Raw genomic sequence first — 26,394 nt, 5'->3', positions numbered from 1 at the left:
CATGTGCTCAGGGCCCAGCCTGGCCTTGAATACTTCAAGAGAAGCAGCACCTGCAGCTTCTCTGGGTAATCTGTTCCAACACACCCACAGTAAAGAATTTTTTTCCCCTAACATCTCATCTAAATATCTTGGCTTTTTTCTTTTAAACTGTTGTCCTTCGTACTAGCACTATCTGCCTGTGTAAGAAGTTCTTCTTCCTCTTTTTTATAAGCTCCCTTTAGGTACTGAAAGGCTACAATGGGGGCTCCAAAGTCTTCTCTAGGTTGGAGATAACTGACAATCCAAATTTTTCAGCCCGTCTGTTCAGACTTCCAGCCCTCTGACCATCTTGGTGGCCTCTTCTGGACTCACCCCAAGAGATCCACATCCTTATGCTGGGGATCTCAGAGCTGGACACAGTGCTCCAGGCCCCTCACTCTGCTGGCCACGCTTCTCGTGATGCAGCCCAGGATACAGCTGGCTTTCTGGGCTGTGAGCACACACTGTTATTTCATGTCCAGCTTCTCATCCACCAGAATCCCCAAGTCTTGAACTCTGCATTTTTTACAGGTTACTGCATCACCACAGAGCTGTGGCAGAACACAAGTAAATGATGATAGTTAAAATACTTAGAGGTGAAGATTCACATTTATAAGGTAACCCATGAAATGATGGACGTCAGATCCCAGCATTTGTATCCATATATAATTATGATCTATTTTGCCTAAGAAGTCTGAAATGGATCCCAGTAGCCCGAGTTTGATGGTTCTTACAGACTAAATTTTATTGGTAAGGCTGTTGAACTATTTTAATGAACATATAACACTCCAAGCACACATGGTCATCTTGCAAACACAGAAATAGCTGCCATCACCTGGCTGACAAATATTGCTGAGGGACAGCTGAACCATGTAGGGATAGCTATTCTATACTAGCAAGGCATGAAAGTATTATCATTTCAACTGGCCATTCCATTGTATTATTATCATGCCATAACAATAGTTGGCCCTATGATGCAAAAAGCATATGTCATATTGAGAAAAACTATTTAACATTCATTTACCTTTTTTCAGATAATAACATGGATGAAATTATAAACAAGGTGTCAGAATTAAATTATTCTTCAGCCTCAACAGAATTGATATTAACTTTAGAAAGAAATGCAAAAACTTTTTTAGGACACAGCCAGACAGATGGTAAAGTAACTACACGGTACAATTGTAGTCATATAAAAGCAAGATCCTCATAATTAGAAGTCCTTAAAAGCTAATCCTCCATCCACCTTTAGGAAGTCATATCTCAAAGTTCTGCCATCAGGAAAATGACAAACAATTAGAATAAAACAATGACACAAAGCATCTTATCCTTCTCAAATGCAGTGTTTGGGATGCAATGGGTCTCAAGTAGAGTCAAATTATAATCTCCAAGAATGAATCATTCCTTCCCTACTACTTACAGAGTACCACCAGCTACAGGTAAGGACAGAGAAGGACTGCAGCATTCCAGGTCGTGTAGCTGTGAAATGGGGACTTCTGCATGGCAGTCAGTGCCTCCCTCAACCCCAGTGAATGGCACGTACCCTTCCCTGCAGCAGCAGGGAGCTGCCACCCATCCTGGCTGTGGCTTCAGTGCTACTTGTGTGTCTGAGTGGTTTTTCATTTCATGGCCTTGCATGTGCATGGGAGACTTTGGTCATTCCCTTCTCTGATGGCTCACTCTAACCTGAGGAAACACATGGCCTCAAAGCTTCCTCAGCTAACTAAATATGTACATCTCTCCTCTAGACAAAAGGACACCTTTCCCATGTCACAGCAGTATGATAACAGGCTTACATGTGTGGGCCACAAAAGGGCTGAAATGCCCACACCACGGTAGACTTATAAAGGCTTTTTTCTATTTCTTCACATGTCCGACATAAATTTATTCCTTCTGCTGTAACTTCCCACCACATTCCTCATGTCCTTTTCCCTTCACATTTCATCAATCTGATTTTGTTCGCTTGTTTTGCTCTCTTTTTTTTTCATTCCTTTTGCTTGCTGGCCATGTGGCTCTCAGCTGACAGACCCAGTATGGCAGCAAGCTAGGTGCAACAGCTGGAAAAAAGCCCTGCTCAAGCACCCACACCAGGATTAGACACACACTTGGTACTCGTGGTAGATGAAACACAGGCTGCTAGTTTTGCTTCGGAACAGTTGGGATAGCTCACCTCAGTGCAAACATGGGATATGTTTAGCATATGAAAAGAATGATTTTTCCAAGGCTTCTCAGCTTGGGAAAGTTGGATTGCCATCTTTTAACCACACTTGACAATAGCAGAAGGTCACATAGACCTGATATCAGCCAAGGTTAAATCTCAGTCTTTCACTGCAAATTACAGCTATGTGAGACTTAATTCACAAGGAAGAGGTAAAGCCAGAATATATTTCCTTTAGTTTTCATTCTTAAACATCTGGTCCTGCTTGCAAAGAAAAAAAAAAACAAACCAGACTGCAGTTGTTTTTTGGCAAAAAGGTAATCCACTGAAAACCCAGTCTCATAATGACAGGGAAGAGGCAATGATAACAAAACTATGTCAGGTCCTTGCAACCCTGATCAGAAGTGGTGATGTTATTTTCACTGGCAGTAATGCACATAAAATTACCTAAGGATCACAGTTCAAATTACTCTGAATGCTTATCATAAAACAGGAGTTTTGCTACTATTTTCAACAAGTACAGATTTTAATTAGTAAAAGTGCTTTTTTAATTAGTAAAAGTGACTGTAGTAATTTTCAGTTTTAGTGCATTTGTAAAACTTGGGATATTTTCATAAGGCGCCCAACTTTTCCATGCATTCTGATTTTTCTTCTCAGCTCAAGAGTAAACCTAAAATCCAAAGTATTGCCATGAACAAGTATAATTCCCATCACATAATTTGTCATATCCGTTTCATTTTATTCTAAAAATTTTCTCCTGATAAGTCACTGAATAACCTTTCCAGGTTCTTAAAGATGAAGAACAACATCAACACCATATCCAGTTAAAACTGTACAACACAAATGAAACCAATTTTTAGCATCCTAGACTATCTCCACTTACAATGTGGAGTCCAGGTGTCTCCTCTTACTGCAGATTTGATCCGCGTGCTTAACTTTTAAGCCATGATTGGCAAGAGTTCGTGATTATGATGACAGATTAAAGTGTTCATTGAATTCAGAGGGTTTTTATTTCAGTTGTGACAGTAGTGTACTGGGAGACAATGAAACACAATATCACAGGATTAAAGGCAGCACATAACTAGTCAGGCACGGGTACTGCAATCATCTTGGTCTCACACACATGCTGATCACCCATTTAAACATAAAACCCTACCCTGAGCAGAGCATATTCCTTTCAAAGTCTTACTCACGTGCCTCCTCTCATTTCTAACATAATAAATATATCATCTGACGAGGAGCTTAGTGACAGCTGCGCAAGTTAGTTCTAATTACAAAAAATAATAAGTGGTTTTAAAAATAATAAGTCTCTATTGCATAACAGCAGCAAAGCAGCACAATTATTGCTTACAAGCGGAAGTAAATATATAAATAAAAACTGTGCTAGGATTGCCTTATTATTAAACTACAAACATCAGTTTCTCCTGTATAATCTAAAAAAAAAATCCCTTTTTTGATGCACCATTCACCTATAGAAGGGGACAACAACAAACTCCAGACAAATACTACCAAATATTTTGCCTAAATTAACACAGGAGGTACACAATTGAAGAAGACCAAAAATTATAAAGAGGAAGCAATATATTCACTTTGGTCTACATCTTACAGCTGCTTGTGAACTTCAGCAGTGATAAAGGCTTTGGTTCCCAAGGAGATGCATATTCAACCTGACAGACATCAGTATTATCCTGGGCTACATCCTGTTCCTTAGTCTCAATTATTTTCTACAGCAAACTTTCCCCCGCAAAAAAGCCTTCAAAGAAAGGGTAATCTCCCATGCTTTAAATACTCTCATGAGACTACACTCATGAAATATAGCAGCTTGTCTTTCATCCACTGGGCATTACTTCAGGCTGAGATGTGAGTGGAGTGCATAATGACAATAAAAAGACTCCAGCAGATGCCAAAACAACCAGAACCTGGATTATTCTTGCTGTGCAGGTCTCTTTCATAACTTAAAAGGATAACCAAGGGAAGTTGTACTATGTCAGGCTCAGAGTAAGAGAAAATAATTAGTGCATAAAAGTCTTTTTTACTGCTGTACTGACTTGTTTCATTATATTTTTTTCAATTGTTTTTAAGTTTTAAAAGTTTTCTGATATAAATGCAAATCTTAGTACACATCTCAAGATGGAGAACTTGCAGAAAGGAGCACAAGAGAATGGATGCTCTCAGCTGCTTCTCTGTGGCCAGCTGTATCTCCGGTAGCTTGGAAACCATCCAATGCTGTAACTTTGTCAGCCAACTGTAACCCCATGTTGAACTTCAAGAACTTAATCCACTCTATTATTGCCATTTCACAGGTGGAACCTGTGCCCTTTTCTTTTATCAAGATCCTTCTCATGACATAATAAGAGACTCAAAAAATCTAATGACTGTTCATATTAATTCATATAGCTCATCCTTTATCTGTACAAAGAAAAATGAACTAGCAGCATAAATAAGTAAAAAAATTCCATCTCAAGCAAAGCACATGGAGTTGAGCTATGATTTTAGACTGCCAGACACAAAAATATACACTCAGAGTCAAGTACACACACAGAAGAGCTTTCCACTTCATAGGCAATTCCAGAGGGCCTTATCAGCTTTGACTGAGGCAAATCTTCCCCTGAAGCTGTGGGGCTTTCACTTGCACAAGTGATGAATTTGAAAGAAGCATCTTGAGATTTGGCAGAGTTTCAAAGAAAAATCCTATCATGGATACTCTTCATAATATATAGCAAGAGTAACTGTCCTCTAACATATAACAGTTTACATATGCTGCTCTGTAAATAAGATAACAAATAACACACCAGTTACACTTAACTTACCATTTATCCTGAAGATTAGGTGCAAAATTTACTCACAGTATTTTCAGGAAGTAAAATAAAGACATTAACAAAGTTTTTACATACCTACTACTAGCATGGAGCAAAAGCTGGGACTGAAGTAAATCAAATCATATAATCATATAATCAAATTACAGATAGCAGCATACTTTTCTAAACTGCATCCATGCATGATGGGGATGAGTGTAAACCACTTGCAAAGGAAATACCTCTCACTGAAAACAGGGCAATCTGCTCTTGGTCTTCTATCTACAAAACACAACTGCAGCTTTCCACCACCAGCTAGTTGCAGTAACATTTGGAGTGAAATGACAGTAACACATAACAAGCTTGGAAACAATGAGATCATGGCTTTTTACCTACAAGTCCAGCTGCAACAAGTCTGACATGTGCAAAAATATTGAAAATCTGGCTCTCAGCATCACAACTGAACCTTCAGGGAGCTGGCCATAATGGAAGGCTGTTCCTTGCACAGATGTTTGAGCAAGAGTTACAGTCTTAACCTGCCCAGATGTGACATATGCAATGTGTCACAAAAAGAATAAACCACTTTTTACAAACATCTTTCTTAGTGAAACTGGACAGCATGACTTAACACAGCCTTAAAAGAAGGGGATGTTGAAAAGCACTAGGCTCTGCATTACATCTAAAATGCTGTCCAGAGTTAATAAATTTATGTGGTGCTGTACCTAAACGTCCTGAGAGTAGAACTTACAAGAAGTTAAACATTAGCACTTTGCTATGACTAAGTGTTGCATTTTACTAGAGGCAGAGAAATGCTATATTCATCATATAATTTGTAACCCCTGTCAAGGTTAAGCAGTAATCAAAGAATCTTCTTTCAAAGTTTAAACTTTAGGACTGAGTTGGGAAGTGAGTTATCCCCATACCCCCTTATAGTTACAGCTATGTCCTAGCAAGGGCCACAGACCTGCTGAAAGTGTCCAGTCCTCTTCTTGGGAGAACATCTACACAGAGCTCTCAGGCAGGAAAAAAAAAAAAAAGGCTACAGCTTTACTTAGATCCCAAAATCAGTGGCATGAACTCATATGTTCCTAAACAAAACACTAACTTGGCAATGATGCTTGGATCATGTTATAGTTTGCATATAAACCTACTTGGCAAGCCGGACAGCAATTGGAATAATTTCTCTTGGATAAAGAGACAGACTAACTCCTCGATGCCACTCATGAACAAGCATGCTAGGGGGTCTGGCAGTATTTCTCAGATGTTACTACAAGGCCATGACCACCTGCTGAATATCAAAGCCCAAACAACAGTGCTGAATTTGGACTACAATATCTACCCTAGTTAAAGTGATAGTGAATACAATCAGCAAAAGCCTACCCATCCAAAAAGACACACTGGAAAGCCACCTGTTTGCTGTGGCCTTCCAAGTACAGCCACAAAGGAGGCAGTGCTAGAGTGCACAAACACACACAGCGAAGGAAACAAGGTTTGGCAGACCCAGGGGAGACAGCCCCTTCCTGTGGTCCACTCAACAAAAAAACCCCACAAATTTCATGACTAGTGAATGTAAGTCTCTTGTCCAATCAAGCTTAATTTAATTAGATGACAGATTCAGAAGCTGTCATGAGAAATCTTAATGGCATGTAAGAACAATTTAAAATTAGGGCAATACCCGCTTATTAGATAAAGGCAGATCTTTAACCACTGATCTATCCTTTTGAAAGACTGTATTAATTGTATTAATTCCTGTTGAAAAGAACACCCACTCAGCTACTGGTGTGATGTCAGACATTTACCATTAAAGTTGCTTTTGGATGAGGAAAGATGACAGAAATCTGCAACAGGGTCACTTAGAGTCTCAACAGGAGTTCAGTAGGGGTGGCCTATGCATTCTTAAGCTCTTGAGTTCTTGCTGAACTCACCACAAAGAGTACTTTGATACCCAGATACTGAGTCATGTGGCTGTTACCTATTAAAATCAAACATTTGGTGGGGAAAGGGAGGAGGGAGAGAAGCTTTATGCCTTTTGGGATCTCATTATCACAATAGCCAATGAAACATATTGTTTCTTCACTTACAGAACAATCAGTAAATGCAACCAGCACCCTATGATCAAACAATTAATTCTGATTATTCAGGCATTCAATAAGATGTTTTACTTCTTCTAAGGCACAAGAATATGCAAGCAAAGTTTCCTCTAAAAATAAAACCCAACAAAGACAAAAACGTATTTGTTACACAGGCTATTACAATTTCCTCTATAAAGCACCTGAGATCTAGAGAACAAAAAGCTTAAGTAAAACCCAGTTGCATTACTAGCACTGCCATTGGTACCCTGTCCATCTTAAAACTGAGTTCATGTCTGAAGCACAGTAACCTCACTTTCACCATTCAATACATGAAAAACCAAGGTAAAAATAGATACCTTTGATCTAAAAGAAAAAAAGCCACTGAGACAACAAATTCATAAGTAGCTGCCTCATTTATCAGATTGCCATGCATAGCAAAAACTTATCTCCTCTGAAGCGTTTTGCCATAGATGTTAAGGCTATTAAGTCATTATTTCTTCTTCATAATCAGGAAGTGTGCATCTCAAATTTTTTATGTTAAAGTATGCAAGTGTATGCAATCTATATAAATACTTGAGGAAAAACAAGGTTATTAATTCTGCTTGAAGAAACAGATTGAATATGGAAAACAGTGTCCTAGAACTAGTAAAATTGCAGGTACATGGAGCTTTTGGAAATCTTTATGTATTTATATTCTCTGGCTAATACAGATTTTTGAGAGCAGGATCAGCAGAGGATTAATGAAATTACCTTCCAAAGTCTTCTAAATTGCATAAACAACTCTAAGAGTTTGCTCAGTGCTGTTGTGCAGTTCTTCCACACAGTGAATCTATCACACAGAAAATCAAGATGCACTGAATTAACACTGGTACCCAAGTAATTTGCTCAGCATGCAATGTAAAATCTTGATCACCATGTTTTTCAGACATCATAGAGAGCTGAAAACTTCAGTCATGGCTACAAAAGTATCATCCCTCCACTAAGAGGTTTTGCACCATATAGACAAAACAGGGTAGAAAATAGTATACAGGAGAACAAAGTGCTCTTTCATTACAGTAAAGGTGCAAGTATTTTTCTGTTCCACCCTCTTCCTGAAATCCAGTCCTCACAGCCTCCTGCAGCCAGCACCTACTTATATCAAGGATCAGTCTCATTTTTGCTTGCTACTCAGCATAGAAACATCTTCCAGATACTTCTTTGCTTTCCATGAGATCTAAGGGCACTTGGACAGTCTTCACAGCAGACTTGAACTATGAAAATGCCAGCCATTTGACCAAAGCTATCTCAATACTTTTTCCTTGCATGAGATTGTCAAGACATCCCTTGCAGTAAAGTGCACAGGCATAAAATCTTTTATATATATGTAATGAATTTTTCAAACTCAAGATGCTGTCACGTATGTAAATTGCAAAAAAGTCAGACTGAGAGTTGTAATCTTCTTAACCCATGTTCACATTTTGTAGAACATCTCAAGCAACTGTCAGTTGGCTTTCTCAATTGCCAAACCATCTGTTGAAAACATCCTTCAGTTAATACCTGCCAGAAGAATAGGAATTTTTGATTAAAGGCTATAATATGTAGCCCTGGAAACTAGTTGCTCCTTGTTGGGTTTTTTTTTATTAAAGTAATGAAAATATGGCAAAAACACAACTGTTACTTTGCTATCTTCACATCAACACATCAACACAGCATTCTGAGGACTATACTGAAAATTTGTAGGAGTCCAATTACCTTCTCAGTCAACACAAAAAACTCAGTTTTGAAGCCTTAAAGGAATTGAGACTGAAAACAGTACCTAATTTAGAATCCCGCTGCATTTCTGAATATTCTGAAACTTTTTAGTAGCCCTAACTTCTTCACAGTAATTTATTATTTCCCTTCTATCAGGAGTCACTCATTTTGGCTCTCAGGATCAAGTCATCAACTCATGAACAGGAAAAATATAGAAGCTAAAAGCTCATATTAGAATGTGCATCGCTCAGTATCTACAGTTCCTATGCTTTGTACATGGAGATAGGAGATTTCCTACCAGCTATTGGATCAGCCACCTACTGCAAAATCTTAGTCAAGAACACTAAAAGCATCTAACCTACCTTCTGTTTTCCAGTGTGGATTGTCTCTACTTCCCCTAATATCCAAACTGTTACATTAGGGAAGAGATTAAGTGGTTCATATTCACAATTCATGATGAGCTGAATCCGGAAAGTTCATTTAATAGGATTATCATGCATGAGAATAATATTACATTACTGTGTTTATTACTGTTTCTGTCAGTGCAAGGTCAACACCTATTATCTAGAATGTTCATACTATTAATACACTACTCCACATTTCAAGCCTGAAAATACTTAATCTCCTCACAGTATTGTGGGCACTTCTGAAATTAAAATGTACGGTTTCTACCCTATCACAGCAGTCTACAGGATGTGTTTCAAGTCTAACCTTACAACAACAGGATTAAGAAATATATACTGGTATTTAATGAATTGGAAAAAAAACCCTCAAAGTTAACAAAAAACAGCCAGTCAAACAAACAGAAAAGCCAACCTCTATGTGCAGGTTTTCTTTTTCCAGCTTTAAAACCTTTTAAAAGACATTTTTCAGTCTATTTCAATGTCAAGATCTACTTCTCAGAATTCCCTAGTGCTAATCAGAGGGACCATTTACCAAGCAATGCAAGAACTTTAAAAGGCCACATCTAAACATTACCTGCTCCAGAGCAATAGTTTGTATCAGCCCAGATAGCTATGCATGTTTTCACATCGGTGACTTAACATTATCGCTACAGGAGGCATAACTATTTCCTTATTAGCCAGCTCTCTTCTTCAGGAGTTCATGCCAACTCCACAACAGCCACGTGCAAACGTGCAGACTGGGATTTTATTCCTGTCTAAAGCAATGAACTCTGAAGACATCTGCAGCTGGGCACAGTGCCCACTCTGGTACAATTACAACGCTATGTCAGCTTCTCATTGTTTAAGGTGATGGATTTCATATCTGGGCACATTATCTTGCCAGAGTCAATGGTATTTTTTTCTTGGAAGCAAGCTGGAATGGCACAGGTCTGTGCCAATTTCAAAGCACTGTAATGTGTTTCTACAGCCTTTTTCATAGGTCACATTATAAAACAATTTCTACTGTGCACCCTGCCAGCACTTTATCCTGAACAGGTGCTAAACAAACTTACAGACTATTACAGTGCAATATATTAGAGAAAATCAAGATATGAACAGCCAACCCTCTTCACAAAACAGCAATAGGAGCATGCAAGTAGAATGGCACATTAAGTTTAACAGGCCCCTCAATAGGATCCCACTTCATTTATTAGATCAAAGATCACATATTACTTCGACTGGGGCAAAAGACCATTAAAATTTGAAACAGTAGATGAAAGTCATTCATAGCAATAGTTCCCAGTTGTACTCACAACGAGAAAGAAGTCTTTTGGCTTCCAAATGCCTTTTTGTTACTCAGCTACCGCAGAATGCAGTGTGGTCCAAGATGTTTTCCCAAGGCTTACTCTTACTAATGCAACACTAATAAAATACAGTACCTGTGGTACCACAAATAAAATACAACTGCCCATTTACACACTTGAACCTCCAGTCTCTGAATAAGGTTTGTAATACTCTGTACAACAGACAGTGGAACTGAACACTAAGCAGCTGGTTGCAATGTTTTCATCAGTAACACAGACAGTGGAACTGAGATGCCTGAGGGACTGGATGCCATTCAGAGGGACCTGGACCAACTTGTGAATTGGGTCCTTGGGAACCTCATAAGCTTCAAAAGGGCCAAGAAGGTCCTTTGCTCTTGCAAGATACCCCTGCACACGGCAGGGGTGTTCAATTGGATGACCTTTGAAGTTCCCTTTCAACCAAAATGATTCTAGGATTCTATGAAAGATACAGTATCTTCATACAGCATCGTCTGGTTCACAAAATGGGGAAAAGAACCAATACAGAGTAATCTAGAAAACAGTCCTGGATAAAGAACAAGAAATAATTCATTCTTTGTCTCCCATCCCAACCAGAATTGATTGTTTAAACACGATTCACTATGGAAAAGTTCATAAATATTGAGATGCACATTTTATAGGAAAAAAAATAGTATGTGCAGCCATATAAAAAAACCTCACAAAAATCACTTTACATTAATATCTTTTTAGAAATAAATATATGTATTTCTACAAATATAACTAAATGCAAACAGCTATCTCAAAGGTAAGCACATATATAAGCTGCGAATATTTTAAATACCATAAAGGGATAACTTTCCACTACAGATCCTGCTCAGAGGGGTCACACTAAAAGGCATTAAAATCACTTGAGAAATGTTCACAATGAGACAAGAAGCTGCTTCCTCTTCTTTGCAAAGGTCTTCAGAGTGCAGCACCAACAAACCCTGAAGATTTCTACGAGGGGTACCCTTATGAAGTCTTCATTGCAGACCATCCATGTGATGTGCTGTAGCACACACTGAGGCCAGAATATCATGGAAGGAGACAATCCAGATTCTTAGTTGATTTTTTTGCTTTGTGATTGCAGGCTCCTTGTAAAACCTCCCCAGGCCCCAGGCACAATCACCGCAGACTCTGGATGATGATGGTAAATATGATGTGTGCAAAGCAGCTTGAGATATTTGATCAACACACCCCAAAAGAGCAAACTAGGACTAGCTCATCTTCAGCTGCTGCTCCATGCTCAGGAATCCAGTTTTAGTAAAACAGAAAATCACAATACTTTCATGGACCTTTCAAGGAGCCAGTAAAAGACCACCAGCATTTTCCAAGCACCTAGAGAGCATTATCTGAGTGCCACAAACAGATTCAATCAGAGGTCCAGTGGAATGGTATGTTGCATTGTGCTGGTCAGCAGGGGTTGAGGCAAGAAAAGGGTTATCAGACAGTGAGTAATGGAACACCTGCTGTCACCTATAGTCAGCTCTGAGCCCATGCTATACAGTTTCATCACTGACAGCACCAGAGTGTAAGTAATGCTGCAGGCCAAACATGGGCCTGTCAACCTCCTGGTGTTTGGACAAAATGTCCTGAGAAGCTGATGTAGTGGCGACATTCAAGAAATGCAGGAGTCATGGCTGGATCCCAGCAACTCAGCAATGGCATTAGTGATTCATGCTGTGGGTATTATTCCTGAATTCTGTGAAATCTTTCAGTGCATGAGTCCCATACATGGAGCCAATATGGTCCCTCAGGACTACTCAAAACTTTCGTCACTTTTAAAGCTTTTCAGCACTGAAAAGAATTTGGACTGATATCTCTAAACAGAACCATCAGCGCAGACAGAAGTGCTGCAAAACATCCAGACGTGCTGCCTCAGTAATACCAGCCTGATCCACTGCCACGTGCTGACCCAGTGCATTACTCCAGATCCACCTCCCGAGCCATCATTTGCACAGGTGCAGGACAGGCCTCCTGACAAAATGGAAATAACCCAAGTGCTCATTTGTCATGTGCAGGATGTGTGGTTAAGACCTAGAGGCCCTTTTCTCTACTTTGCTTCCTCAGCATCTCAAAGGAAGCAAAGGAAAACATTTACACAGGCCTACAGACAAGGATTACAGGAGCTGGATACAGAGCCCCACTAAAATCAAAAGTCTGAATTTTCTCTCTTTCCTTAAGATATTACTGTAGAGAAGGAAAAAAAATCTAATAATGATTTTGAGAGTTCCTCTTTGAATCTGAATCAGCATTTCTGTCCTAAAAAATGTAGCTCTATTTCAGGAAAGTTTCCATCCATTTTAAAGATAGGTTTCCTTGAATACGATCTGGAAGATTTCTGGTACTTACTGCATTGGTATGTTCTGCAAAAACGGTCAGACAACTCTAAACCTCTTTCCTAAATAATGTTAAATCTCAAAAACCTGAGGATTTGCATAAATATGTCCAAAGGATTCTTAGAATAGAATACCATAGAATCATACAGTTCAATATTTCTATGAATATTTCTATATATGATATGTTTGTGTTGGGTTAGGAAAAAGATAGGCATACTATGGTGCTCAGATCACTACTACACACTTAGAACAAATTAAGTATCAGCCCACAGGCAAGAAGGTCTCTGAGAAAGTGATTTTATAAGCTGGCAGTACAGACGTAGTGAGCACTGAAAGATACTGTCTTGCTTTCTAGAAAAGGATTTCAGCCAAGTGCCACTGAATTAGTAGCTACTTCTCTAATGTTCTGCAGGTTCTTCAGCCAAGTTGCTGCCTACCTAAAAAGAATAATCTTAAAATCACAAAAAAACTTATCCAAGTCAATGAAAAACACAAAACCACCTTTCAGTGCCAGTCTTAAAATAAAAGAATATTGTTTTAGGCACCCTTCCATCTTGCCAAAACTCAGTTACTGAGGAAGTACTGTATTTCAGGCAAAGATCATTGAGAAGAAAAAAGCTTCTGCAAAATACCTTTGAAAATGCAATTTTTAACCACTCAGCTACTTGAGTTTTGTGGCTCCTTTCCACATGAGGACACAGAGGTTGGCATGGATGGGATGGGAAGAGCAGAACCACAGGTGGGTTGTGCAGAATACTCCCTTTTATTACAAATTTATAACTAGTGGGCACCTGCACCACCTTACTGTGGGGCTGCCATTAGCCTCTCTGGTGAATTACTCTGCTCAGAATTCTGACTTGCACAACACACAACACCTGGTGTTAACGTACCCAAGGCATCATCTAAACAAAATGAGACATAACCAAACCTGTCCAGCTCAAACTGACCAGATGAATCCAGCATGTGCTGGATAACAAAGGCAACGTTTCTTGGATCACATATAGGCAGGTGGCCAGAGGGTGACAGAAACCACAGCAGCAACCACTGATCAGCCTCAAGGAGGGAGGGAGGCAGTCACAGAGATTGGCCTGGCGCTGTCTGACTGCACCAATGACCTAATGTAGAGAGCAATAAAAAATTAAGACAATAGTCCCTGGGCCTGCAGAGTGGTCAGAGGGGAGAAATGCAATGCCTGGAATTCAGATGCCTTGTAGGATCTTCAGTCTGAGGAGAACAACTCCTCAGGAGCTGTGCAGTACTGAGCTGTGATCCGCACACTGCGCGCATCACGCGGCTCAGCGAGTGCCCCATTCCCCCGCCACAGGACAGCTCTGAAGTGTATGACTGAAGCTCTGATTTGTGATACAAGTCTTTCTGTAGAATAAGAACCACTGCACCTACTGTATCTGTCCTGCCAAAAATGTGTACTATAGATTATATGTCAACACTGGGGTGTGATTCTCTCCCAGTGGCCACCTCGCTGATCTCCCATGACTACTTCAGTGTCTAGCAGCTCAGTATATCACATATAATGACTCAGAACCACTTTAATAAATGTTTTTAGAAGAATTAAAAAAGAGGAGGAAAAAAAATTTAAAAGAAAGAAAAAAATTGTATATAAATTACCTCATAAAAATCCAAGCAGATGAAGTCTGCAATGTTAACACACAAACATCATGTTCTCTTTTGGAAAGGCTAACAACAAAAAATCTTAAAAGAAAATGCAGAGCCTTGTGCCTCACATTTGAAAACTTGCCAGGTGTATGCTCTTACAAAAAAAAATTTCCTTTAAATGACAGAAATCACTTGTGGAGAAAGTCAAAATGTTTTTAAACTAAATGATTTCTCTTGAACAAGAAAGCCTTTCTGCAGTTATGTAAACTAAGCATTTTAGACAAACAAGAAAAACAGACATAGGAGTGTTGTCAAGCTTTTTCCAAGGTTTAGTCATTTGATAAAGCCTTTGATAATTCATTCATGAATGTTTAATACGCAGCTTTAATCTTCAAACAGCTTCCTAACTTTATTTTACTACTTTATTTCCCTTCCATATTCTAACCCACATAATTACTTTTTAGTTTGGATGAGATTTTATGCACTGATTAGCCTAGCAAGTAACAAGCCCATCATTCAAACTTAAACATGCTCATCAGAAATTTGTGAAAACTAGTGGTGAAAACAATCCCACTCATCTGTGTTAACTTAAGAGTAAATTAAAAGGCACATTTCTGGCATATGAGGCAACCACTAAAATACCACCCTTCCAACTACTGAAATGTAAATAAACACTTCATCTCTAGTTTGCTGTGATACCATTGTGGTAATTTATTCGTAAGTGTTACAAAGAAATACTTTCCCTGTCACTTTCAATTGAAATACTAACACTTCAGTTTGAATGTCTACAAGAATATGCTAGATTGAAATTATACTTGAAAGTTTATTTTCTCAATCAACATCATCTGAGCTTTTAAAACTAACATCACTCAAATGAGTGATTATTTTGGGTTGGATATGAGGTACTGGGTGGTGAAGGCAAAAGGAAGCCAACAGACACAGAGGAGGAGTTTCCAAGATCAGGAAAAACAATGCTTATGGTATTCTTGAATAATCCTTTGTAAGGTCAAACACATATTCGCCAAAAAAAGCCCCAAAGAATAAAAATACCTTCTATAACTGCACTGGCCAGTGTGTAGAATAATTTCATCATTTCTTAATGTTGTGGGGGCAAAAATAAATTAGCCAATTGCAAACTGTATTTTTAAGAGCTTTAGAAAGACAGGAAGAACTTTCACGTCACTTCTGAAGTCGCCAAATTGCTGTAGGGTCAAATGGGTCAGCTTTTCACAGCCTCAGTAAAATGGGTAGCAAAATACTCCATTCACCTTCTGTAACAAATGACAGTTCTTTAGCTAAAACAGTCATTTAACCAATTTCATTCTTTAGAAGTTGATTTAGTTGAATTAGTTACCATCTCAAACAGGCTGATGCATTTACAGCACTTACCTTGAGCAGTCTGTCGCCAGACTTGCACATAGCAAGTTGAGTAAAAGATTTTCCAAGGGCAACACTCTGCTGTTGAATATTTTAGATCAGAAATGAGCCCGAAATCTGAACACTTGCTAACAGAAACACTGAAAGTTAATGAACCCCTGATGGTACTGAGAGCCATGGTATTTATCTAGGTGCCCAAATACAGGCAGAAGAACCTAATGTCTCAGATTATTACTGAAACTGACCCTTCACCTGAATGTCAAAGCATGTGAAGAAGAAATTTCGGTATCAGTTACACACTCCTACTTCAAAAACACCTCTTGATGTAAATCTCTGTAAAAATCAGGAGTTTCATGTGAAGAAGAGATTAGGCACACATCCAGAATATTATGGAAACATAACTATATTTGGCAAACTACTTGATCAGAGGGTGGCTTAGGCTTATGCTAGGATAAAAGCACAAAACTCAAAACTGCCACACCTAGAAATTTTTTTTTAAAAACGCAGAACAAAGTCCTACATTTTGTGAAAAGAGACTATTTTTCATTTTACGTTTCAAATCTCATATTACGTATCACTAAATGCCAAGTTCTTAAGTTTTGGGGTTTTTTTAGTAATAAAATAATCCAAATACCCAAATTGGTTTCAGATATTTTTATTTTATAAATAACACTCCTTTATAAAATGTACAGTGCAATTTCCATAACACTCTGTTTTTCACTGAATTTCCTGGAATGGAAGAATTTTATGACTGCATGGAATAAGGTCAATTATATTCTTCATTATAGTACAACACAAACACTTATGGAGAGGTGAACTTGGTTATTTAGAGCAACTAGTTAAATTTATAAAAGCAGGATTGGACCCAATTTTGGTGGTCAACTTTCACTGAATCCCCTTCATCATATTTTTGCATTTCACTGTTTCTTCCACTATTTAAAATAAACTGTTTTGATATTATCCCATTCTTTGACTAATTTTTTCTTTCACAATATCATTACAGAAGACTTTTTACAGGCACAGCTGGCACATCTCACAGAAACTAATCATATAAAATATGTGATTTATCTATCAGCCTGCTGAATAGATGAAAACAAAGACACAAGGCCCTGAGGTACAAGTCAGTACCGTTGGTCTTCCCATGAAGCACAAAACCACATCACGTGATGGACTTTTGAGAAAAAACTCCCATTTCACAACTCAACTCATCCTCAGCAACTCCTGACACAGCATCCTCTCGCTGTGTCACAGCTGAAGCAGGGTCTGCAAACCCCAGGTGGAACTTTTTGAGCTCTGACAACCATAACATCATTCCTTCTATAACTACACTAAGGACCAGTCACTATTATATGCACAGCATGGACAAAGGCCACTGCACGAAAGGTACTTCTGATGCGTATGTGAAGATACAGAGACCTCATAAAGTACCAAATATCCTCCTGATTAGCATTAGGGCAATTAAACACCAGTTAATCCACCAGCTTTGCTGCCTCCTCACTTTGAAAGGTTTCCTTCCAATGCTTTACTGACCTGACAGTCAGTCCCCAGAAGGAGGGAAGCTTTCAGAAATGACCCCACAGTCAGCAAAGGATCCACCTAACAGTGGTTTTTCTGGAGATAAAAGCTACACCCTCCTGAGAAATAAATTTTCACTCTTTCAGATTTTTAACTTTATTACGAACATTTCTTCAGCATTAACAAGATTTCCCCATCTAAAAAAATCTCCAAAAACTGACAAAGTGGACTTCTACCAGAACAGGAAACCACTAATTCTGAGAAAAGGTTGTTATGCAATTTTATCTTTCCTCAGAGATAATTTGTATTTAAAAAAGACCAGTCTCTAGAGATGTGTCAGAGATGACTAGCGCTGAAAAATGCGAAGAACTGAAATCAGCATTACATTACAGACTAAATCAAAGCCGGCATGACACACAACATTCCATTTGTTGCTCAGAAGTATTCCCCTCATAATTAAAGCCTTGGCAAGGTCCCCCACACAGAACCTAAGTGCCACCCAGGTCTTTGCTGGTGAGTGACTGTGCTTCCTGGTGCTCAGACAGCCCCACAGACCAATGTCAACCACACAATAAGCAAATGTGATCTTGGTTTTACACAACTTGCAAGTAACTCAGCCAACAGGCTTCCTACAACCTTCCAGCCAAAGAGCCAAACCAAAGCTTCAAGGAAATGCAGTCAGGCATCTGGACAACAGTGTATTACCATCTCTCCCTGGCACAGGGTGGGCAGAACCCCTGAAGCACCACTATTGGGAAAAGAAGGCAGTCCAAGTGGTGCAAAGTGACAGCTCCCTAAGTGCATGGATGGGCTCATCTTTTGAGAAACACAGTCATTTCTTTTTACCAAAAGAAAATTATTTCTGATAAATTCAGCAAATAAATTAACATTTTAACAAACTTGAGAGAGGGCAGATTGCACCATTGCACAGTGTCCCGTCAGGGCTAAGACAGCCTGTGAAGTTGTTCTCCAAATGCATTTCTATGCGGAAATAACCTGGCACCTGGCCCACAAAACAAACAAATACCTTGCAGTCTCACAGTAGAGCTATTTTGGGAACCCAGAGCTATTAGAGCTATTTTATGAGTTCTAGAAGCTTCACAATAACACAGAAAATTTCTCCAGAGATTCTACTTTTTACTGCGTTTAAGAGGAACTGACTCTGGCCTCTGTCAGCAGGCTCTCTCTCTTAGTCGGTAAGGAATGATTTACTTACAGTGACACAGCAGCAGAGGATAAATAAAAGAGAAAAAAAAAACCAAAAACCCACTGAAAAAGCTTGGCAAGAGGGTGATACATGCCAAGAAACCAAAGGCACTCTCTATTTTGGGTCACTTTTTTGTTCAGAGACAGCAGACCTTCCTGACTGTCCTGTGACAGCATCCAATGGTAGCCATGCACATGTTCCTAACTTGGAGACTTACTAAGGCATCAGAATCATTTCTCCATGAAACCTAGTTTAGCTTCAGCACTGAATCACATCAGATTCTCTGAGGTACCAATTCTGGAACTGTATTCAACTGTTGTTGTTGCTTGAAAACAACATTACAGAGAAATACAAAGCAATTAAAAAATAGCTTTAAAAAAAAAAAGCATTTTAATGCTCAGTCCTTAGAAACTCTGTAACAGGCTTGTTGATCCACTAACTAAAGAAGAGTTTCAATAAAAAGGCTAGGGAGCATATACATATTTTATTTTATGCTTTGAAATATCTGTTTCTAAGACTATTCTGTTGGAACAAAGCTGCACAGTGAAAAAGCCTGGTAGAATCTAAATTTTATCCTCTTTCATTCTACAGCATGAGAACACATTACGGATGGATTTAAAAAAACTATTTTTGTGCATTTGTTCTGTTTATCTTTTAAATACTTTGTGTGATATAAATATCCTTCAGTCAAGGACAGCAAGAGAAAATATAAGTCAATTCTGACCTTAAAGAAATATTCATATTGCTTTAGATACAGCCTGACTTGTATCTGAGGGATTCTGGCAGGTTCTTTTTTGAATCTGCATTTTATTCTTTTATTTTCATTTCATAAACTATTTATGTTTTCAGATTAATTTCCTCCATAATGGCATTTTAAGCATTCATAAAAATCCTTGTGAATGTGGCTGGAAGCAAGCGCTCATCTCTCTGAGTAGTTTTAGGAGAAAAAGTCTCAGGGGAGCTCTGCAGGCTGGATGTCCCACTGTTTTCTAATCCTCTTACTATTACATGACTCCATTTTCTAGAAAACTGTGCCTTCATTTACTTTGTGTCAGCACTGTGATAGCTATTACATTTCTCCTCCTTTATCAAGAGCAGCCTTCCTGTTATCTGCTAGGATAGCTGAAGTCAGGTATTGAGCTGAAAACATTATAAGGCTGCACTGTTGGAAAAGAAAGCAGAACAGCACGTTTAGAGACAAAGCACTGTAGCTACAGAAAGAGAAGAATGTTCTGAACAAATTACATCTCTGTGTAAAAGTAACCCACAGTATCTAATACCAAACTCCAATAAAGGATAGACTTCTGCGACATTAGTCTTCACTGAGTAGAGCGAATTAAAAGCTTTTCTGGTTTTGAAAGCAATTATCCAAAGGTTATAAAAAGTCCAGCTCCAATTCTCCTTTTATTTATACTTCATAGCAGGATTCATGTATCATGTTCTCAGGTTTTATTTCTTTACCTGCCAAGAAGCAAAGAAATAGCTATTTCTACCAAACTGTTCAGCAACTGTTCACCCAGTGCATGAAAACTGCACCTTGCCATACACAGAGGCACCCTGTAACTTACCTTCACTGCTTTTCCTGAACTGCTTGCTGTAGTTACTGTAGGGTCAGGTATGCAACAGGCTAACACAGCTATCTTCTCCCCTACAGGAACAGATTCTTATTGTACTTTCATCTATTTAATACATAAATACAAACCAGATTACGCAAGTGAGGGACATTATTACACCTCATTTAAAGACCTTAGGAAATAAAAGAGGTCACTACTGAAATAACATTGACTTAGAATAACAGAGCCATTTAGGTTGGTAAAAACCTTTGAGATCAAGTCCAACCATTACCCAGCACTGCCAAGTCCACCACTGAATCATGTCCCTAAATGCCACATCTACACCTTCACAGGTGGTGGCTGAACCACTTCTCTGGACAGCCTGTTGCAGTGCCTGACAACCTTTTTAGAGAATAATTTTTTTCTAGTATCTAATCTAAACTTTGCCTGGTGCAACTTCAGGTCACTTCCTCTCATGCTACTTCTTGTTTCTTAGGAAAAGTAAAGGTTAAGAGATCAAGAAAGAGGGGTTGTAGACTCTCCTTCTTCATAAATATTCAAAATCCACCTGGACACAATCCTGTGCAACCTGCTCTAGGTGAAAGTGCTTTAGCAGGAGGATTGGACTAGATGATCTCAAGAAGTCCCTTCCAACTCCAAACATTCTGTGATTCTCTAAAAGAGCCTGACCCCAACCTTGCTACGTCCTCCTCTGAGGTACTTGTAGAGACCAATAAGGTCTGCCCTTATTTTGCCTCCTCTGCTCCAGGCTAAATACCTTCTGCTCTCTCAGCCACTCCTCATCAGAATCACAAGATCAATGAGGTTGGAAAAGACTTTTGAGATCATCAAGTCCAGCCTATGACCAATCACCACCATGTCAACCAGACCATGGCATTGAGTGCCACATCCAGCCTTTCACTGAACACTTCCAGGGACAGTGACTCCACCACCTTCCTGGGCATCCCATTCCAATGACCAATCACCCCTTCTGTGAAGAATTTCTTCCTTATGTCCAACCTAAACCTCCCCTGGTACAGCTTAAGCTGTGTTCTCTTGTTCTATTGCTGGTTGCCTGGGAGAAGAGGGTTCCCCCACCTGGCTAATGCCTCCTTTCAGGGGATTGTACAGAGAGATAAGGCCTCCCCCGAGCCTTCTTTTCTCCAGGCTAAAGACCCACAGCTCCCTCAGCTGCTCCTCACGTGTTCCAGACCTTTGCCAGCCTTTATTGCCTTTCTCTGGACACTGTCCAGTATCTCAACATCCCTCCTTTCCAGGAGGGAAAGGAGACCAGAACTGGACACAGCACTCAGGGTGCAGCCTCACCAGCAGAGTGCTGGGGAAGAATGATTTCCCTTGTCCTGCTGGCCCGCTATTCCCAATACAGGATGCTGTTGGCCTTCTTGGCCACCTGGGCACACCCTGGCTGATGTTCAGCACCCCCAGTTCCCTTTCTGTCTTGCTGCTGTCCAGCCACACCATCCACAGCTTGTAATGCTGGAGCAGATTGCTGGGGACACAGTGCAGAGCCAGCGCTTGATCTTGTTAAATCCCATATTGCTGGATTTGGCCCATGGATCCAGCCTGTCCGGGTCCCTCTGCAGAGCCCCCCTATCCTCCAGCAGATGACTGCTCTGCCCCAACTTGGTATCATCTGCAGATTCGCTAATGGTGGACTCAATCCCCTCATCCAGATCATCCATAAAGGTGTTAAAGAGCACTGTGCCCAACACTGATCCCTGGGAGACACCACTGGTGACTGACTGCCAGCTGGATGCAGCCCACTCTCTGGGCCTGGCCCTCCAGACATTTCCCAAAGCAGTGAAGAGTGCACCTGTCCAAGCCCAGGGCTGCCAGCTTCTCCAGGAGAAAAACAGTGTCAAAGGCTCTGCAGGAGTCCAGGCAGACACATCCACAGCCTTTCCCTCATGCACTAAGCAGCCTGTCCGAGGTTGGACCACTTGTACTCAGTATGGCACACTAACAGTGCCATATTGCTAATGGTTGTCCAGTGCTAATTGGTTGTCTTGTTTATAAACAGTACTAGCAGTATGTTTTTGTAACTCTTCCTGCAACATCTATGGGAACTCTTTTTCATTTATTATTACTTACAGAAGAGTTTCTCTTAATCCATATGTGTACCTAGTGCACAATGTAAGGTTTATGGTTTGGTTAGGAAGCTGACAGAGTTTAATTAAATAATTAACATCATTCAGCAGTAATACCTGCATTACTTTGTTTTGGCAATGCTTTGGCAATGCATTTCATGCCATCTGTTTGAAAAGTTTTGAGAGCTCAGAGATTAGTCAAACAGAATTACTAATTCTTACTTTGAATGCATATTGTGATACTTCATTTCCCAATATGCCACAAGGGAAAGCAAGCTTTGAAGTATTAATTCAACCTACAAAAAAAAAATTAACAAAAATAATTTGGTGGATCATCTGTAAGGTCAGGTGAGCAAACTAGAAAAAAACGAGAATTAACTTAAAACTATGAGATACCTTTTACAATTCAAGACCTTTGGAGGAAAAGATAAAAAATAAATACCACTTAGCTTGATTTCATATTGGCCATATCAATCAGGTAAAATGATTAAAAAAAATCTGACAGTATTTTAATTTTAGGCTCTGCAGCTTTTTTCTACTCATAACTTGGAGAATTTCTGAGGCAATTTTACTTTAGGCAAGGGCTCATGAAAAAAAACAAAACTCCCACAAAATAATCTCTAGAAAGATGAATTTTGTATGTAATAAAATGCAATACTAATACTAATGATAATAATACTGATGATGATAATAATAATGTGTTTATTAATTATTAATAAATTATTATTAAGTAGATTGTTAATAATATTAATAAAATTTAGAGTGGCTAATAGGTAAATTCAATGGACATGAGGGCTGTTGTGTGATAAGAGAAAAGGCCAAGGTACAAACAAGGTTTGCATTTCTCTTCAGGAGTCTCTCAACTGATTTGTTTCCTGAGGACAAGCACTTGTTTTCCTGATCTCATTACTTCAAACAGAAATCCTGTCATTTGACTTTAAACAGTATCTAGGGAAAATATCTTACTGATTAGTTATTTGTCACCTCATCTCTAGGTGTTCTAAGGCTCTACATAAGATATTTATTATTATTTATATTATTGGCAGTTCTGCACAGGAATTTACCACCACTGCAGCAATACTTCAGAGCAAGGAGCTGTTTCTGATCACAGGGCTGCTGCTGGCATGTGAACTTCCTAAACAGATACTGCATTATCCTAAGTAAATAAGAAATGCCATTTGTAGAGCAGTAAATGAAATTCATTTGAAACAAGGAGGAAACAACATCCGCAGAGGGACAGATGCTCTATTGACTTCCCAAAGACCTCCAGCATGCAGTCCTCCTCTATCACTCTATGATGGAGAGTGATAGAGCCTTCACTAAGGCATTCTTTGCTTTGGACAGTAATTTCATCAAAATCACAGTTCATCAAAAAATCACATGCTTCCTGAAAAAATCCCTGGACTTACACTTTGCTGCTTTTATTAAAGCAGATGCGGTGCTGCTGCACTGCTTAAAGCTGGCATTTGCTTTGCAAGACACAAGCAACTGAGCCTGTCTGTCCACAGAGAAAGTGGCACTTGGAAGCTGAAGTGGAATGGGCTGGTTTAACACAGAAGACCATAGGGAATAAAAGGAGCATTGGAATGCCTACAATTTTCAGAGACCTAGCTGCTGCTGAATTGTATTACCTTTTGTCAGTGCTGTTCTCTAAAAATATATTGTCCAAGCCCACACGTCCAAGGGAAGTGACTTAGGAGACACGAGGAACCACCTGCTGTGCTCTGAGCTAGGGAAATACTTCCTAATGTGCAAGCAACTATGCTTGAATCTAATTTAATTATCTTGCGCACGCCAGAATAGGTATCCTTTTCCATTTCTCTTTCTTTCAGAATAATAATTAAACTCTTTTTTTTTTTTTAGTGTGAGACTAGCTTTGATCCCAAATTTACACCAGCCGTCATCACCATCACTTGAAAGCACTCCTGCTGTTTCCAGTTCTTTGTTTAGCAAACTTGGAACACTGGCTAATCTCACTCAGATCACTTCACCTGTTTGTAAGAAATTTAATACACACAGGGAGGGAGAGACATGGATAAAGTGACATGATGCATCAAGTTCCTTATGCCAACAAGTTTTTCATGGAAATCACTGTTTGGCAAAGGAAGATGTCAGATTACTGAACAATGTGCCACCCCCACTATTTTGTCTACAGGGCATTATGTAACAGCTGCCCTACAGACAATACTTTTCCTTTCTAGGGGAAGGTAGGCAGGCCGTAGGAAAGCAGGTTTGCTTTGAGCTCAAAGGATCTTACTCCCTGGTTGGGGAAGGTAAACCTAACAGAAAAAGAGGTTACCAGCTTATTGGGTAGTGAGTGTTGAGCTTGTTCCAAAACTTCAGTGTTAGCATGAAGTTTCCAAATCCAATATTTTGATGTCTGGACAGGGAGACACAATATTTTAGCGCTGCTTACCATTAATTAAATGCTTTCCATTAATGGAAAAATAAGCTTTTCATGCAAAGTGAGTGTACTACAATCATTTCATGGAGGCAGCCATGCTAGTCTTTAGTAAAGATAATACTCTAGCCACATTTCAATACCATACATATATTACATTATACATGCAGTGAGAGAGAAATTAAGGAAGTTCCACATGAAACTGGCAAAAGCATGAAGTACAGCAGGAGTGTTTTTGGAAGGAAAACCCGTGCTCAGCCAATTCCCTTCATCGTAGTGAAGGAGAAATATATTTTTTGTCTCAGTTTAGAGTAAGCTGTGTTTTATTCCACAACTTAACAAAAACTTCAAGAAAACACACAGCTCCATTGATCCACTTGGCTTGCCTATCACAGGGTACTCAGACTCACATGTCTGAGAAGGCATGTAGTTTAATGATCAAAGCCAAGCAACTGGGAATCAAGCCATCTGGTTTATTTTACAGTGAAAAAAAATATAAAGTGGATTAATTGATTAAGGTTGGGACTGTTACTTGCTAAGAGCTCAGTTCTGCAGGAACAGCAATAACCAGGTGCAACCTCAACTTGTGCCTTCTCCCAAGGCCAAACCTGCAGAGGGGTGATATTTTGTACCTAAACCATCACAAAGGTAAGAGGAAGTTCCCCTGGAGGGTGGATAACCATACTTGCCAAGGAGGAAGTGCAGTTGAGCAGTGCCCCATCTCTGCTGGGGCAATGCTCTCCTCAGCAGTTGCCTCGTGCTCACGCTCCAAAGCCACGTGGCCTTGGAGCAGCAGATCCCAGTCCCACTGGGGGAGCAGGCACAGCAGGAACTGGCTGTTCCTGCCCTCCGTTCACCCCCTCCCACAGGCACCTCACTGCTGTGGGATGAGAAGCAAGCCAACTGGACCTTCAGCAACCTTCTCCCAGCTGCCACCTCCTCCGGGGAAAGAGAGGGAACCTGACCCTCCCTCCCCACAGTCCATGACCAGACTATGTGCCTTCAGCATCCCCAAACATGAGGCCACCACCAGCTGCGTAGAGGACCTCAGGAGGCTGCAGGAAACCGCTAAGCACCCTCAGTAAATGAGTAATTTCATCAGGAGTTTTTACATGTGCTTTACCAATGAGGGAAAGGTTATAATGGCTTAAATGGCTGATTCTGGCATGAATAGCACTGAAACAACTGACAAAGCTTTTCTGAACTCCTCTTCCAAGGAGCCACATAATTAGTGTCTCCTTCTAGGGAGATACTTAAATTAAAATCCTGTTTTCTTCAGTCAACGCCAAATACTATTCCTGATTCTCCCACCGTCATGTGAGACTGCATCTTTTATTGCTGCCTCAGTACCAACAATAAGAAATAATAACACATTTTGACACCTAACTTACTTTTCCCCTCTAGTTACAATTAGATGCTTCAGCTCACAGAGGACTGCAATGCTGGCTTTTTTTCACTACCACCGATCTCTCTTTTCAGATCTCACACAATCACCCTTGAATTTTACTAACTTATTCCTATCTCATTCTTGATCTAAAACATCTGGAAGTGGAATTCCAGATTTTGACTCGTGTAAGTGAAGAATAATTTAAAATAATAAAGCTCAAGGGCCAGATTACATGCAAGGAAAGCAACCGTGCGAGGCCCTTGGAGGGTATGAGGCTGAAGGAAGGAAGGACAGATGGGAGAAGAGGCCAGATACAGTAGTCCACATGAACGTAAAGTTTTCTTCACTCAGTTTCAAAGCAATTGTACAGTGAGATCTTTTAGTACTTAAGTATAA

General features: G+C 39.7%; 1 protein-coding gene across 1 annotated transcript in view; it reads right to left on the bottom strand.

Moving 5' to 3' along the window:
- The window catches only part of COL25A1 (collagen type XXV alpha 1 chain), a 295,280-nt gene that overhangs the window by 152,983 nt on the left and 115,903 nt on the right, over nucleotides 1–26,394 (bottom strand). The gene's annotated exons all lie outside the window — the stretch shown is intronic.

This window comes from Cyanistes caeruleus, chromosome 5, assembly GCF_971803275.1.
Source record: "Cyanistes caeruleus chromosome 5, bCyaCae1.hap1.1, whole genome shotgun sequence".
NCBI classification, from domain to species: domain Eukaryota; kingdom Metazoa; phylum Chordata; class Aves; order Passeriformes; family Paridae; genus Cyanistes; species Cyanistes caeruleus.
Note: the sequence above shows the minus strand (reverse complement) of the source record. Positions and strands in the feature narration are given on the sequence as shown.